This window comes from Tauraco erythrolophus, chromosome 1 (assembly GCF_009769465.1).
Source record: "Tauraco erythrolophus isolate bTauEry1 chromosome 1, bTauEry1.pri, whole genome shotgun sequence".
NCBI classification, from domain to species: domain Eukaryota; kingdom Metazoa; phylum Chordata; class Aves; order Musophagiformes; family Musophagidae; genus Tauraco; species Tauraco erythrolophus.
Genome location: NC_141465.1, coordinates 69,582,190 through 69,598,561, shown reverse-complemented (window position 1 = coordinate 69,598,561; position 16,372 = coordinate 69,582,190).

Below are 16,372 nucleotides of genomic sequence, written 5' to 3'. Positions count from 1 at the left end.
ATAACATTTCTTCAAATGCCATGAATTTGTTTTAGCAATGGTGGGAACTTTCCATAATTTTCCTAGCATAAATAAAGGCTGAGTCATCATTTTAGGGACTAGTTCAAATATTAGGTTTACTTCCTATTTTTGATTAAATTAAGCCACAACTGAGTGGTATACCACTTGAAGTATGTTGTTCTTATCTGGATTTTTTTGCTATCTTCACTTTTCTTCAGTGAAGACCAAGCATTCTGTCGCGATCACTCCTATAACAGAATAGGAAATAAACATTATTCTTTCAGATGAAAGTTATTGGGAGAAACAGCTGAAACATTTGTAAAAATTAATAAACTTAAAAGCATTAGTGCTCGAGTGCTAAAACGAAGTTTGCATAGTATGTGAGGCCTCTGACGGCACAAAGATCAGAAAATTAGTAGCAGCAGTAGCTGCTAACGTGGAAAAAAAGCCATGGGTGGAAAAACAGTAAACTGAAAGTCCTTTATCCTCCTTTCCAGTCCTCAGTTCTCAGAGTTTTGTCTGGCAAGGAAAGCAGGGAATCTGTCTGACTTTAAAGTAATTACTGATGTATTACTCCATTGCAGGCTAGTAGCAAAGAGCAGCTGCGCCCTGTAGCCAGAGCCAACTTCTCCTTTTCCCATCCCCCATTTCTGACTGCCTTCCCTGGAGAAAGCTATCTCGCTATTAAATAAACTAGGGTTGGGTTGCAAGACAAACCAAGATTTAATTAGAAAAATATTCACTCATGCATAAAGAAGCCCTTTTTAAAATCTTCACTACTTAGGAAACGATGCGATTTTGTGGGTAATAAATAAAACCAGATTTGTTACACTACAGTTGTAAAACTGCCATATTTTATGAGCCTGGGAAGAGTGACCTTATTCATCATAAGGCTTTGTCAATTCTACCTCCATGCAACTATTCTCTTCTTGATACACGTGAGTCATCTGGGCCATGCTTAACCGAGAGGTCTAGTGCCTAAAAAGTAAGGGAGTTAATTATAGTTGTTGGCTTTTTGACAAACTACCCTTCTTTTTCCCAGGTTCCTTACCAGTTTTAACGGAAAATTAACATTTCTTGAGAGGCAAAATACCAGCATTGTGGTGAAAAACAGTTCTGTGAGAAATCAGTACCAAACTGTTTCCATTTTCCATTTATATTGAGCCTGAACCACAGCAATAAAAAAGTCCTTCAATGTTGTCATCTTCAAATTGTGTTCTGATTCTAAAAAAAGAAAAAGAAAAAAAGTAGACAGTCTCAGCAGAGTTGCAGAACTGCCAAAAGTTCATGATATCTCCACTTAGCTTTATATTTAAGATGAATGTAAATCTAACTTCCTGACTACTTGCATTCAGTTAATAACTTATCTGGAAAAGTGCACGAATGTGTGGAGGAGTCTTGCTGAAGTTCCTGTTTAAATAATTCACATGGTGACTCCTTGAATTCCTCCTGATACTCCATTAGAGATGCTGTCTTCCTCCACCGTCATGCAGCAGTAAGTAGTTGCCATGTGGTAGCCCGCTTTTCAGCGATGGGGGAAGCAACACGTTCATGTCATTTGTGTTGTGCTCTGAGGGATTTTAAGATGTAGGGAGTGCAAAGGATTCCAGGAAGACGTCAGCGCCCTCGCACCCCGAGGAAAGCTGCCATGGGGCACTGCACATTGCGACTCTGGGAATTCACGGCTTCTGGTATGGAATGTATGTAATGGAGCACAACAAGCCTTTCACACCAATCCAGACTTCCTTATGTTACACACCACATTACCCGTAATTGCTCTGTGCACTATGTTGTTTTGCACTTGGATGGAAGCTGCAAGCAGTACATTTATGTCATGTTTATTCAAATGTTAAACAAATCTGTAACTTGATTGCATCTACATGGATGTGGAGTTAACGAATCATGTAATAATTTCACAGTTCAATAATCTGGAAATTCTTCCATGGAAAAATTTTAATAAAGGGGAAGATGCCACATCCTCTTACGAAGAGAACAAAAACTTTGAGAAAGATGAAGAGCTTGAAATGTCTGTGTTTGAGCCTGGCAAGTGTTCTTGAAACCTGCACCCTGTTCAGTGAGCTTAGATGCTTGTATTTGAGGGTTTTAGTCCTCACTCGTTTAAGAAAGAGCATGCTCCTCCCCAGACCGTGGTAGAATAAAGCAATCGTAACACCATCTTTTTGTCAAGGAGGATGACGCCTGGTGTTTCCGTTGTTTGTGAACGGCAGTGAAAAGAGTAAGCAGCCTACGTTATCAGAATAGGTTTCTGGTTTAGCGAGCATCCTATGAGAGGAGCCATCTTGTGGTTGTCTCTTCTGCAGATAAAATGTTGCTGTGATATAGCCTTGAAAAGCTGAAGTTAAAGACACATCTATACTTCTACTTGTTTACAAGTGTTGCGTTTTGAGTAAAACTTGACCTTTTGTATGTTTTTACTCAAATTTTTTAATTCTATCAGGTTTCTGATTCTACCAAATCTTCAGAATTAAAATACCATATCTATCATTCATACAGTTTTAAACTTGATATGTTCACTCTGCATCCCTACTAGTCAATCCACCCCAATGTTAGCTCAGAGCTCTGATCTGCACTCTGAGTGGTGCTTTAAACTGCGATAAACAGCATGTCCTCTGAAATGTGGCTTTTAATAGAACTGCTTTCTAAATGAATGCTAAGTGATTTTTTTTTTTTTTTTTTCAAATTATCTTCATTAACATATGTTCCCCGGGAACTCTGTGCATTCCAGGCACAAAACTGAAGCATCCCCATCCTTTGCTCTTGGACTTCAAACTTGACTTGGAAAGACACATTTAGATGACACATCAGTCTGATTTCTTCACCTCTTTGCTGATACACAATGGCACTTAGCAGTTTTAGAGTTTGATTAATCCACACAATCCTGAGTAGATGTCAGCACATTTATATAGATCAGCTCACTGAAGCTTGTATCAATTTAATTAAGTATATTAAAAAAAAAAAACAAAACCACAAAAAACCACAACCTTGGTTAACCAAAAGTTATGTATAAACACAAGCCTCAGTCATAATTTTTAAAGTTCTGTTTCCTTCATAATACTGAATAAGGTTATGAATAAGGTTATCAACTTGGATAGCTATCTACCTACTGCAATTGTTAGTAACTAAATGTAACGTCAAGGCCAAGGATCAGCATCATTTGCTGAAGGTATGGAAAATGTTACAAATTTGATTTGATGGCTATCTCTGTAGAACATTGATTGAAGACAAAAATGTATGAAATCTATAGTTTCTGGTAAATTCGTTCATGTTACAACTAACTGATAAAGTGAAGTCTTACTTTAGAATGTGTCATTGGAGGTTTATTTTATTCTTTGGAGTTGAAGAAAAGACTGTTCTAGGAAAATACAAATTTGGAATCGGATTTTGAAGTGACACTAATACTTATTCCTGCTGAAATGGGAGGCAGACTTTGAGGAAAAAAAAAAAGAAAGACAGGATTAGTAATAGGTTTTACTACAGCTGGTTTGGGGAAGACAATGTAAAAATTTATTTTTGGAAAGTATTTGAGCCATTGGATAAAAATTAGGCCTGATAGAACTTTCAATCAGAAAATACCAATTAACTGGGGAAAAACCCAATGTTTTGAGTGAAAATGTGTACATGGGTTCATTCAGAATATACTTTCTTTGCTTTAAAACAGGAAGTGTAACATTTTTAGATTAAAATCTGATTTCTTTAAAATTATTAAAATACTAATGAACATGAAATTAAAAATGAAATGGCTTTAAGTTGTTGAACTAGATGCTTAAGTTACTTTTCATTTTTTAAGCTTTTACTGCTATTTTTATTTTTTCTCCCCAATTAAAGAGAATACTTTAAAAATGGTGTATTTCTTGAGATAGAAAAAAGATTTCCAGTGTCACTCTAAGTAGGATCAAAAAGTCAGATAACATCTCGCTATTTGAGAAAAATACTTCATTGATCAAAACACCATGGATGTAGAGAACATAAGTAGGGAAATCAAAGATATCACAACATATGAGATTTTGACATAATCTTTCTGTATGATTATATCTGAACTATTGTAAGCAACAATAATTCTCAAGCATAATGATAGATCTTTACTTTTTATTTTAATCACTGTTCTCTATCTTGCATCTAGTAGAGCAGACTCGATCTCTGTAATGAAAGAAATAGGAGAGGATTCTTACCTGGGAAATCAGTTAAAAGCAAGGGAATTAAACTAGCTTCCCTCCAAAAGTGATGCTGGTGTGACAGTGGTGATTATTGTCTTTCCAAGTCAAGTTTTAAGTCCAGGAGCAAAGAATAGAGATGCTTCAGTTTTGTGCCTGAAATGCGCAGAGTTCTCAGGGATCACCATCTAGGAACGGTGTCCCTGACCATGACAGGGGAGTTGGAACTAAATGTTCTTCAAGGTCCTTTCCAACCCAAACCATTCTAGGATTTTATGATTCTAAGCACTGGAATAAGAGAGACAAAATATATATGGGATTATTTTTGACACAAATAATCAGCTGCTATATAGGAAAGTAAGACTTTAAATGTACAGGATTCTGAAAGATAATGGGATAAATGTAGCAATTAAAATAATAGCAGTTGCAGAGTGAACCTGCCTCATTTCCCTATCTTTTAGGATGCAGAAAGTCTCCTTTAAAAAATCGAGTCTCTGTGCATCTCTGAAGACAACCACCCCAGTTATCTAGAACCACAGCCTGACCTCTCTCTGTCTCTACATTATTTGAGTGAGACTTGAAGCAAAAGCTTATTTCTAATATGTTTTCGCAAAAACATGGATTTACTTTGGTGAAACTGAAATCAGACATAGATCCCAGACTGATGCAATTGTGCAATTTTTTGATGTTAAGAAGTGTAAAAGTCAAGAATTTTGGCAATTGTAGTAAATTCTAAGGAGAATAACTGTGTTGTAAGAAAGAAATGTGGAACATAATGAAGTTAAAAGCAGATCAAATGTGAGAATGGACTGCTTGGAAGAGAGTACATTTTAAAAGCACTACATTCCCTCTAATGTTTAAACTCTACAAAAAACTGTTGAATAGTATCAGTGTATCCTCACTTAGCAGAACTGAACTGAGTTTATTAGAATTACCTGAATTCAACTTCCAGAAATTTCTTGTTGCTATAAGTGAACTTGTAGTCATAGATGTGTTTTCTTACCTAGGTCAGCACTTTTATATTAATAAACAAGAAGTAGGGTAAGATTTTCCTTAGGTATAAATCACTGCTGCCCACTGTTTATGGAAGCTTATAGCAGATCAGCCTTAAAGGTACCTTTGTGCTTTGTATAGAATTTTTTGTATAGAATCCTTCTAACTAGGATTACACTGAGTTTGCAATTAGAAATTGTTTTATTCAAAACAGTAAGGAAAGCATTTTTTAACTGAATTGTGAAATAGTTAAATGGCAAAATCTGGAAGAGAACGTTGCGATGCCATCATCTGGAAATTCATCCAAACAAAAAACTTTTTGTCTCCCTGCTTCTTTTTCCACTTCGGCATATTGAATGAATGTCTAATTTGCTTGATTGAAACCTTTTGCTTCAATAGTAAACTACTGGTTTGCTAAAAATAAAATCCTTTTGGTACAGAGAGACTTTTCATACATCTATGCAGGAATAAGAGCTCTATTTGTACCTTGAAAAGCCTTCAGGTGTCATATGCATGGTGCTGACTATACAATGTGAGAGTCTGGTATGCTCAGTGATATTTCATGTGACTGCGCCTCCAGATGTGTGTTGTCTCTTTGTATTCTACTTTGATATCATAACAAGTGAATACTCGTTCCCTTTTCTTTTTATAAACCTTTAATCTTGAGAAGCATAGCGTGTTTTTTACCATGTCCAGTAGATGCTAGACATCGTTTAAACCAGCTAAACACTGCTAAAAGCCTATTGAACACCCTTGGTTCTTGCAGACACCAGCTTGTCCTTCACTACTGCCATCTCTTCTGCAATATCTAAGTCCAGTTCTGATCTAATTGGAATGAGGTGAATTTTCACTAACCTTGCCAAAATAAACAGAACAACTCTGAACTAAAATACTTTGTTAATTAGATTGGTAATTATGCTACGTAAATCTATGCCAGTGATAACTAGTTGGCTGAACTGAAGAAATAGTTACAGCCTAAATTCAGCTATGTAGTCTGTTACTGTGAAGACCTCACCTTACATGCAAATTCAGTACATTTTCCTCTATCTGCTAGACATATTAGAACACTTTCTGAAATAACACAGTTCTGAGCAGAACATACCAAGAGTAAACGCTGGCCTGAAAGCAAAAGCTTTAGGCAGTGCAAACCGCATGTTAACCTGGAAGCATCTCCATGTAGTAGTTTTTGTTTTAGCAGATACTCTCACTCCAGCTCTAGTAGTGACATTCTTGTATCAAAATCTAGTATCCTAACATGCAGATTTGCTTTTTATTGACCAGACTTTCTCTGACAGATACACAGACATTTTAGGGAGAAAAGAAGATACGTTTTATTTAGTTTTGGTGCTGCCATTCTGAAGAGGTTTGTGAAACTAGACCTAGCAAGCTTTATGGAGCATCTTACAAGGAAGCTTAAACCACAGCCGTTATTTGTATCAACATAAAGTAATTGCATAACCCCAAAGGAATGGCAATATGCTATTTTAAGCAATCAGACAGGACATGAGAGACTGTCTGATATCGCATGTTGGCTTGAAAGTTAATGCTGAAATCTTTAGCCATACCAGGTTTTAAAATGATGGATAGTACCATGTCTAAAACATGTTATCTTTTTGAAACACACATAATTTTCTCCCTATGTGGGAAATAATTGTGTGCTTATCACAGTGATGAAATGGATCACCAAACTTGCAAATCAGCCTTGACTTTCAAGCATTTGAGAAGCTGAAGAACATCCAAGTAGTTAGGATACCAGCCTGCTTTATGGTAGAACAGGTTTGGCCCATCTGCTGTCACAGATTTCTTATGTTATCCTGAATAAGACATACTGGTCCAGATCCACAAAGGCTTCTTGCTCTTGTTGATAGCAGCTGAAACCCACTTCAAATAGCAGTTACTTTCTTAAAAGATTTTGTTGGTCTGTTCCTAGGTCCATGTTCATTAGAAAAATAAAGTCTAGGAAAACTGCTGCGACTCCATCACTCCCCAAGGTTTGTGAGGCTAAGTACAATTTATGTGAAGTGCTGAGCTGCTATAAAAGCTGGGGGCATAGAAAGACATAAACAAAAGCTTACGAGTTCCTCTGTCAACCATGAAAATCTTTTATACTAAAGCTCTAATATATTCATATCATAAGGCATATTACCACTGCAAAAGAAGAAAATACAAACAAACAAAAGTACAAAGTATAAGCCTGTTGTATGTTTGGGAAATGCTTTGGTTTTTTCTCAGTGAAATGCTAGGAAAATAAAGCACTGTGTGTGGATGAGAGCCATTTGGCTCCAATAACCCCAAAATTTGGTGCTATAAGTAAATTGGTATTGAAAGAATTCCAGGCAGTCGTGATACATAGAGTTACAAAAAACAATAGTTCTTTGCTTTCCACAAATGTAACATTATGTGAAATTTTGGCAATATGAAGTAACATTTATTAACGTGTTTTCTTAGCTTAATGCAATTTAGGATTTGTATTCAAGTTTCATAAATCATAACGTAAAGAATTACTTGTCCACTTGTATGTCAGAATCAAGCAGGAATTAATATTTTTCACTTTTAAAAATAATATTTCTGATTTATTTTTTTTAATGTATGACCTTGAACTTGTGGATCCCTGCTGTCTCACCAGGTGATAGCTATTCTCCAGAGGAAAAGCAGCACTGTGCACTGTCGTGGTTTCTCCTCTTCTAAAAGTATTGCTGCTGCTTTTTGAAGGGAACAATGTAGGTGACTAATTACTAGCACTCACCTCACTGGAGCTCAGATTAAGGCCCATCAACTTCAGAGGTACATATAGTGTAAGATACATGTGATGCTCCTTCCTCCAGCATCTCTACTGGCCAGTTCAGGCAGTACAAATACAACATAGTGGCTGTTTTGAATTTCTTTTGAAACAGATTTACACTGTGGCATTCTTGTGGTCTACATCCAGTTTGCTCTTGTCCAGCTGCCGCTACCATGGATCAAGTGGATCCATATATGCTCTTAGGGGAGGGCAAGGAGAAAATCGGCTATTTTAAACTGCTCACTCAGACTTGGGTTTCCCCCAACTCCAAGCTGCTCTATATAGGAGCCAAGGCACCTATCTGAGTTTAAAAACATCCAAGGTTAGATGTTGTGTTGTTCTACAAACCTGTATCAGTTCGAATACAAACTGATATAGGTTTGTAGAACTAGCGTATAAGGTTTTCGATGGTACTAGACTGAGGAATCGAGTTCATCCTTTGTACAACAAAAGAAATGGCAAAGACAGCAGAAGGAATACAGGGTTGAGAATTACTGCCCTGCCAGTCTGTCTCTGCCTTGACCAGAGACTAGAATCTTTACAGTTCATTGTCAAGGTCTGTTCAACCTTCCATTTTAACTACAAATGTTAAAAAAGTAAGTAAATAAATGGATACATTCCACTGTTGATGTACTTAAGGATTCTAGACTAAATGTGTTGAGGTGTGTGACCTCAGAAGTTAAAGTTATACACGTACCATGTGTGTTTCGAACCTTCTCTCGGAGTCTGCATGCTTTCCAAAATGTATGGGGCTTGGGATGAAAAGAGAGTGTATTTAAACTTTTCAGGTTTGGGAAAAAGCTTAACTAAAACTGGAATATTAATTCAGAAATTCACTGAGGAATTGTAAGTATAAGCAGGAATCAGGCCTATAGGGAATTTAGGAGAGGGAGCTTCTGAAGGGATATGTAGCTAACAGACAGTTTGAGAATGGGCACAGTGCTAAAGTCTCAAATCAATGGGATGTCTCCTCGAAATGGGAATCAAGAGGGAAAATCCTGATGATTGATTCAACCTAACTTTATGTTTCTTACGTCTAGCCACCTATCTGGACTATTCTGACCAAATGCTAACGAGCTCTGCCAGGGCAGGTCTTGTGTAATAAGTTCCATTATTCGAGTTTAATTCAGCAGTCTAGATTTGGGACATACTTAGCTATTTCCTAGAAGTGTTAGCTCAGTTTTATTCAGGATTTCCATGATTTTACTGCCAGGCAGTTTAAGTGAGAGTAACTCAGTTTTCCCCTGTGTCTTATATTATAGGAAAGAACCCATAACTGTCAAGAGTTTGTATGATGCTTTATGATTTTTTCTTGCAATACTGATGTAATTCTTGCACAATATATGTGTTATAGTGTTACCTAGACTTTACAGTTACTATTATACAGATGACGTACTGCTGAAAATGTAAATGGGAAACTCTATCACTCAGACTACGTATTTATAAGAGCAGTATGTCAAGAATAGGAAACGTGAGGGCGCTGACTCACAAGTGGTGATGTTTACCTAGTGATGGCTGTGATGCTTCCTGCTCCCAGCTGTCCTTTCCATCCCATGACATGCAGTTTTCCACCCTCAGTGCAGAGATGGTTCAGCTGCTCATGTAGCAGCTGCTGAATTTCTGTTATTTGCAGCCAAGCTTATTAAGGTAACCCCAAGTAATTTTTGGCTTACCTTAAAACATTGGTCTGCCAACTGTAGTACTTCAGCAACTGTTCTCCAACCAAGACACGATTGCAACAGAACCAAAAATCTCTGGGGAAAGGGAGACAGGACTTTTATCAATGGCCCAAAAGAGTCAAGATGTTGGGGAAAAAGTTATATTGTATTCCATGCTGAGAAGCTCAGGAGCATTTCCAGGCTCTTTGGTGTGAGTACATGCCCTAGCCTTAATCCAGCCAGGTTCAGATGACACACTCATCCAGCACGAGTAACCTCTGATCATGAATCAGAAGTCTTAGAGTGGGAGTCAGCTCCAGATTCAGAGCTAAGTTTAGGTGTCTGCAGTGTAGATTTCTACATGTGAGGTATGTGTTTCATGCACAAAAGATGCAGTCAACGGTGCTTTTTGTATTTTGGTGGATTATATCCTTTCATTGACCATGACAGAAACAGCACTCAATGAATCATACTCATCTCTATTTCTGCAAGTACTAATGGCTCCTTGATGATCTCTGCCTCTTTTCTTCCTTTGTCATCGTTTCTCTTTCCCATTTGTTGGTAATACTTCTCAAATCTGTTTGAGAGGTAGCTGTCAGAGACTTTGTGTTCTCCTGCAGAAATCTCATGAATATTAGTGGATTGAATAGTTGTTGCTCTACGCTATGAACTCAACTTCTGGATGTGCCAGTTTGGCTCAACACACTAAGACTATGGGCAGAAAACCGGTAACCTGCATCATTTGATGTCCTTCCTCCCACACACAAACTGTCAAGGGTCTCACTGAATCAGTAAGTTTTTTTAAGAGTACATAATGGCTTGCTTTTTTTTTCTATCTTTCATCCATGTGAAAAGGCATTATTAATCACTCAGTTGTGCCTTTCCCTTCCACGTTCTCTTTAAGAGCACAGCTAAATTACAGTGAGTCTTTCATTGTTCACTTTATCCCTTGGTGACTTCATCTGCCAAGAGATTGCCTGTATAGCCAGAGCACCTACAATTTTCTTCCAATATTCCCGTCACTTTAATACTAAAAGAATTCTCCCTAGTTCTGTGAAATAGACACTTATGCTGACCATCATTATGTTTCCCTTCCCTTCCAATACTTTCCAGGGTTTTCCATTAGTTTGTCTTTTAGACGCTATTCTTAACAAGTGTAGCTGAGATTAAACAGAAACATTGTTCAGAGAGAAAAGGGCTTCTGGTGAAACAGATGTCACTTGCAGGACTATATATCCCCTTCCCTTGGCAACTGACACAGATTCTGGCTAACTTATCAGTGGGCATCCTGCCCTCCCAACAGATGGTCAGAAGTGCAGAGAGCCAAAAGCCCATCTATGGGCACGGAATATGTTGAAGAGTGTATGTCTAGACACAAATGTTGAATAAGCTTTTTGGGCTGAACTTCTGTGCCCGCAATCAAACTAGACGAACGGACAGCTTTTTAATAAAAGAACATTCTGCACCAACATATGGCTGCTTTAGTGCTTAGAGCGGCTGATAGTTACAGGAGGCTTGGGGAGAGGGAGATCATGAAGTAATCAGCATATTAGAAGAGTCACTCCACTTTTGGTTTCTTTCTATTGGGAATATCTAGTAAAAGACCAAAACACAGTTCTTCTGGTTCAGCCGAGTTTCATAAAATTAGTTCAGTAAATTGTAGAAATCTGCAGTGCAGTTGCTCAGATAAACATATGTAGCCTTAGAGCAGAATTTCGCATGTGTTTTAGTAGAAAATGGAACTTGTTTTCTTATGGCTTTGTCATATTTGCCAACAAGTGTAAGAATCAGAGACATTTTTATTGTCACAAAATCGTCTCACAAAATACAGAAGTTATTATGTGGACGAGTGAGAACAGTTCGTCTGGTTTCTTATAGTCATGCTTAGGAACCTGACGAGTTCTTAGCAGGTTTTTAGGGGAAAGGCAGTGACCTATGCCACTGTAGCTGGGCAAGAAATGTGTATTGCAACAATCATATATATATATATATATATATATATATATATATGTATATAATTAGGGCAAGACTTTTGCCCTACATTTTCCTACAGCTAGAAATGCTCGCTAGTATACAGCCTGTAGTTTACACATGATCTGCCTTTGCTCCTATCTATTGAACTCCTACCCATCTGAACTTGAAAATCAAACAGGTTTAAATCAGTAGCCCAGCATGTTAGAGAAACATGTGATAAACACTTAATAAGAAATTTACTGGATAATATTAAGAAATTGATGGAGATTTATATGAGTCGAGGCAACTCAGCCACAGTATTTGTATGTTTTTTTGCAGGAGTGTAAGGAAGGAGTTGCCTTTAGCTTTGAAGGAAAACAGAGGCAGAGATTAATGAACTGAGAGAAGGACAGAGTATTGTCATGTGAGATTCGGAATTGAAGGAACTGGCTTGTTCGTTGCGGTGCCCTGAGAAGAATGTTACAGGTGCTTGCATGGCCTGGAGCATGAGCCAGTACAAAACAGAGGCAACACTCAATCTTCACTTTGCATCATCAGTGCCTTCAGACACCTTCTGAAGATCTCCTTTTTTTGTGGCAAAAGGGAAAGTTCATCTTTAGGTAGTTCATGCTCTGGCAGAAACTATACCAAAATCAACAAGAATTTGGTAGTGTATGCACCTTCCCATGGAGGCTTGGCTAGAGACTCTTGGGATTGTTCACTTACAAGTTGTAATAAACAGCTATCAGGTATATAATCATTTTTACTCACTACCAAGACTGTTTTGGTGACTAAGGACTGAGAAGTCATCTATCGCATTGTCATTCTCCTTTACTTTTTGGTTCCAATTCCATCCTGCTTTCACATGGATTCCCCCTTATTTTTTCAATATAATTCCTGAGTATTTTAAATTCTGTCATTTTTTAGAGTGGCCAAAATCATGTGCCCTGTTTTTTTTTGTAACTTGATTCTGTATGGATGTGTTATTTGACTGCATACACATGTTTCTATAGTTGATGATTATACGGTCAATCACTGAGTGAGCTCACTCGCAGTGTGCATTCAGTAGCACTCCTCATTAGTTAGTTCATAAAAGCATAGTTTTTTTAGTTCTTTATACATTGTACAGGTGTGAAGTGCCCCGTGAACTCAATACCAGCTTTCTGGTATTTACCAGCATGTTTTCCGTTCTCTTTTAGCCCAGCTAAAAATTGCTTTGACTGAATACTAGCTGATGCACAGTCTCATAAGCAATGTGAGATTTGCTTATTAATAGTATTTTATTTAAATAATGAAATTCACAATGGCATTGAATTATGGTGCTTGCTTCAGAAGTGCTTTCAAGCTCCTTGTCTTTCTAATATTTAAAGCCCAAGCCGAGGGTGTAAGGAAGGGGAGGGCACAGCCTCACTCGCTGGGTAGAAAAGTACATCTTTGTGTTAGCGCTGTGAAAAAGGCCTAATCAGTGACCTAATCAAGAGACTGCAGAAGCTAAAGGCTCTCCAAGATCGACAGGCCTGGTATGGGGCTATTGTGTACTGGTTTAGAGCTGAGGCATTGTGTTTGCTATTCTGATGGAGCCCTGCAAGGGGTATGAATGCAAAAATGGAAGCCAATGCCAGTTCCTGATATTTTTTTTTTCTGTACAACAGTCTCTTAGTGATTTGCCACGTACCCTGAAGTCCCGCTGTCATGAGGGCTTCTTTCCTGCCTGTGTCTCTGCCACCATATTTCACAATCCCTTGTTCGTCATTCTCTCCCAGCCCCTCTGCTGCACTTGTGTGCTTTTGAACTGCTTTTTGCATCTGGAACAGAGTTTTTCAGACTCTGGGCAATAGTTTTTCTCCCTTGGGAAATCTGTGTTTTCATACTGTGTGAAGAAATCTGGCTGCATTCCAGCCTGCTTGAAAGCGTGGCTTTGCACAGTAAGGTGTGTACACATGAGTACAGGAGTGCTTAAGTAATTCTCCAGAAAAAATCTATGGGAGTGTTACCTGGGTGAGGACTGGGTGACTTATATCTTATGATTGGAGAGTCATATTTCACAATTCAACAATTACCTGCTACCAGATCTGAGTCTCTATCTTGTTTTTAAAGGGTGTTTGAATTTTTATTCTTTCATGTTATGCAAGAAAGAAAGAGTTTTCTTCTTCATTTACTGACCTAAGTCAGTAAATATGTTACCTATACCTATATTACCTTCATTAATAGAGAAATTCATAGGTTTAAGTTACAGAAAAATTAATCTGATAAAAATTCTTACTATTGCCAGATCATTAGAAGGAATCTCACTACATTGATTTTTGGTAGTTACAGCACACGTCACAAGCTGCAGATGCAGGTGCACACTGAGAAGTCAAATATACGTCTACTGCCTATTATAGGAGTGTTTTAGCCACTGGACTATAGGCCAAGTAGAGGGCAAAAGTATTCATCATTCTTGCTGAAGCTTAGCCACTGTGTGACATGGGAAGTTTGAGGAGAATCTGAAGTGCTATACCTTCAAATTGAGGACAGTAGGAAAAAACACCATTTTAAAAACGTGTGGATTCAGATTTACATGAATTCTGCATAGAAAATAAACTGGTCATCTTTGAGTCTGAATATGTAAGATCAGTATGTACAGAACCCTGCATGTTTTCCGCACTTAGAAGCTTCTAGCTTGTCAAATTATCATATAGTCATTCAGTTAGCAAATGTGTCATGTCAATGAACAAGTATTAATTGAATATACTTACACATGTTACCATGGTTAATTCTACATGCTTACCACAAAACTGCCAGCTAGATTAGGAAATTATTGGCATGGTTAATTTGTATTCCACATCTAGTGCATGATAGAGAATTTTGTTTTCTTATTTGTGAACAGAACAATTGAGACTCAGGGTGGACTTGCAAGAGCCAGCAGGCACTGCTGTCTCACGACAGTTTTGTCTTGAGTTAATGCTCAGGTTAGAAGATGCGGGGTTGCTAACCTTCGTGATTCTGTTGCAACATTTTGTGTTTTCCTTAAAACTTCAGCCTGTATTGAACTTCAGCAAAGCATTCAAGATGTTTTCCACAGCCTTCTCCTGCACAAACTGGCAAGATACAGATTGGATGGGTAGTCTGTGAGTTGGGTAGGAAATTGGCTAACAGGTTGCACTCAGAGGGTGATGATCACTCAGAGGGTGGTGAAACACTGCAACAGGTTGCCCGGAGAAGTTGTGGATGCCCCATTCCTGGAAGTGTTCAAGGCCAGGCTGGATGAGGCTTTGAGTAACCTGATCTAGGGGAAGGTGTCCCTGCCCATGCCAAGGGGGGTTGGAACTTGATGATCTTTAAGGTCCTTCCCAACCCAAACCATTCTAGGATTAACGAAGTACGGCTGAGGAGCAGCCTTGCTGAAAGGGACCTGAGGGTGCTGGTGGACAACAAGCTGAACATGAGTCAGCAGAGTGCAGCATGCTACTGCAGCAATGAAGGGAAATCGAATCCTAGGCTCCATCCACAGAAGCATGACTAGCAGAGGCAAAGATGCCATCATCCCACTCCACTCAGCTTTTCTCCAACTGCCCCTGGAGTATTATGTCTGTTACCAGAAGGTCCCCACAATTCAAAAAAGATGGGGACAGACTGATGAGGGCCTAAAGGAAGGCCATGAATATGATCAAAGGGCTGGAGAACTGGCCCAATGAGGAGAGACTGAAGGAGTTAGGTCTCCTCCCTGGAGAAGGCAAGGCTCAAGGGAGACCTCATCACAATATTCCAGCTGCCACTAAAAAGGCAGCTACTACAAGGAGGACAGAGACTCTCTCTTCACACATTTCCCTGTTGTGAGGACAAGGCGCAACAGGTATAAGTTACACCTGAAGAGGTTTCATCTCTATATAAGAAAGAAATTTTTTGCAGTGAAAACAATTATTCACTGGAACAACCTCCTCAGAGTCAGGGTAGAGTCCCCAACACTGGAGGTTTTCAAGATGTGACTGAACAGGCTGCTAGATAATCTCATCAAGGCTCCCTTTCTCATGAAAGGTTGGACCAGATGATCTTTCGAGGTCATTTCCAACATGGGCTGTTCTAAAAACCTGTTTTCTTTTAAATAAAAGTAGAGGAACCAGTTTAGAACTTGTGAAGGCGTAGAGTGTTCAATACTGTAAAAAGTCTCTTTGCTGCAGTTGGTTGTTATTAATGCTTATTGAAAGGTTAACTGAACTGGTACACCAAGTGGCCTGCTAAGTTACCCCCTAAATTTTGGAGTTTATGTTCCTTGGCACTGCAAGAAATCTTTCAGATTTCTTTTCTTTTCAGAAAGAATCTTTTCAGAAATGCTTACGTGTTTCTAGGATTTCTGCTGACAGTTTGGTTATTTTCTCCTCTATGACATTTCTAATATTCTACTGTATTGCTAATCATGTAATTTTAGGATTTTTTTTGAAAACTTCACGTTTCTCTGACAGCTTCAACTTCTGAATTATTAGCTTGGTAAATACATCTCAGCCTTCATTGGAAGTAAAGTATCTACACATTTCAGTTTCTAAGGAAATGCTTGAAAATATGACTGGAGCACACTCTAGAGGCTCAAAATCTCAACGGCAGATAAATAACTCCAAATTTATTCATATTTCAAATCTCATTGTTTTAAAGCCAATCTCATGATTTTTTAAAACATGTTTCATTTCTGATGAAGATCTGAAGCAAGATTTGTGAATACTATGGATTTCCTTATCTGCTGTTCCTCCAGAGAACTATCGTTTATTACTCTTAATTTGCTGCCAGAGAGCTGGGTTTTGTGTGTGCTGCTAAGTGTTATATCTAGGTCAAAGATGGAT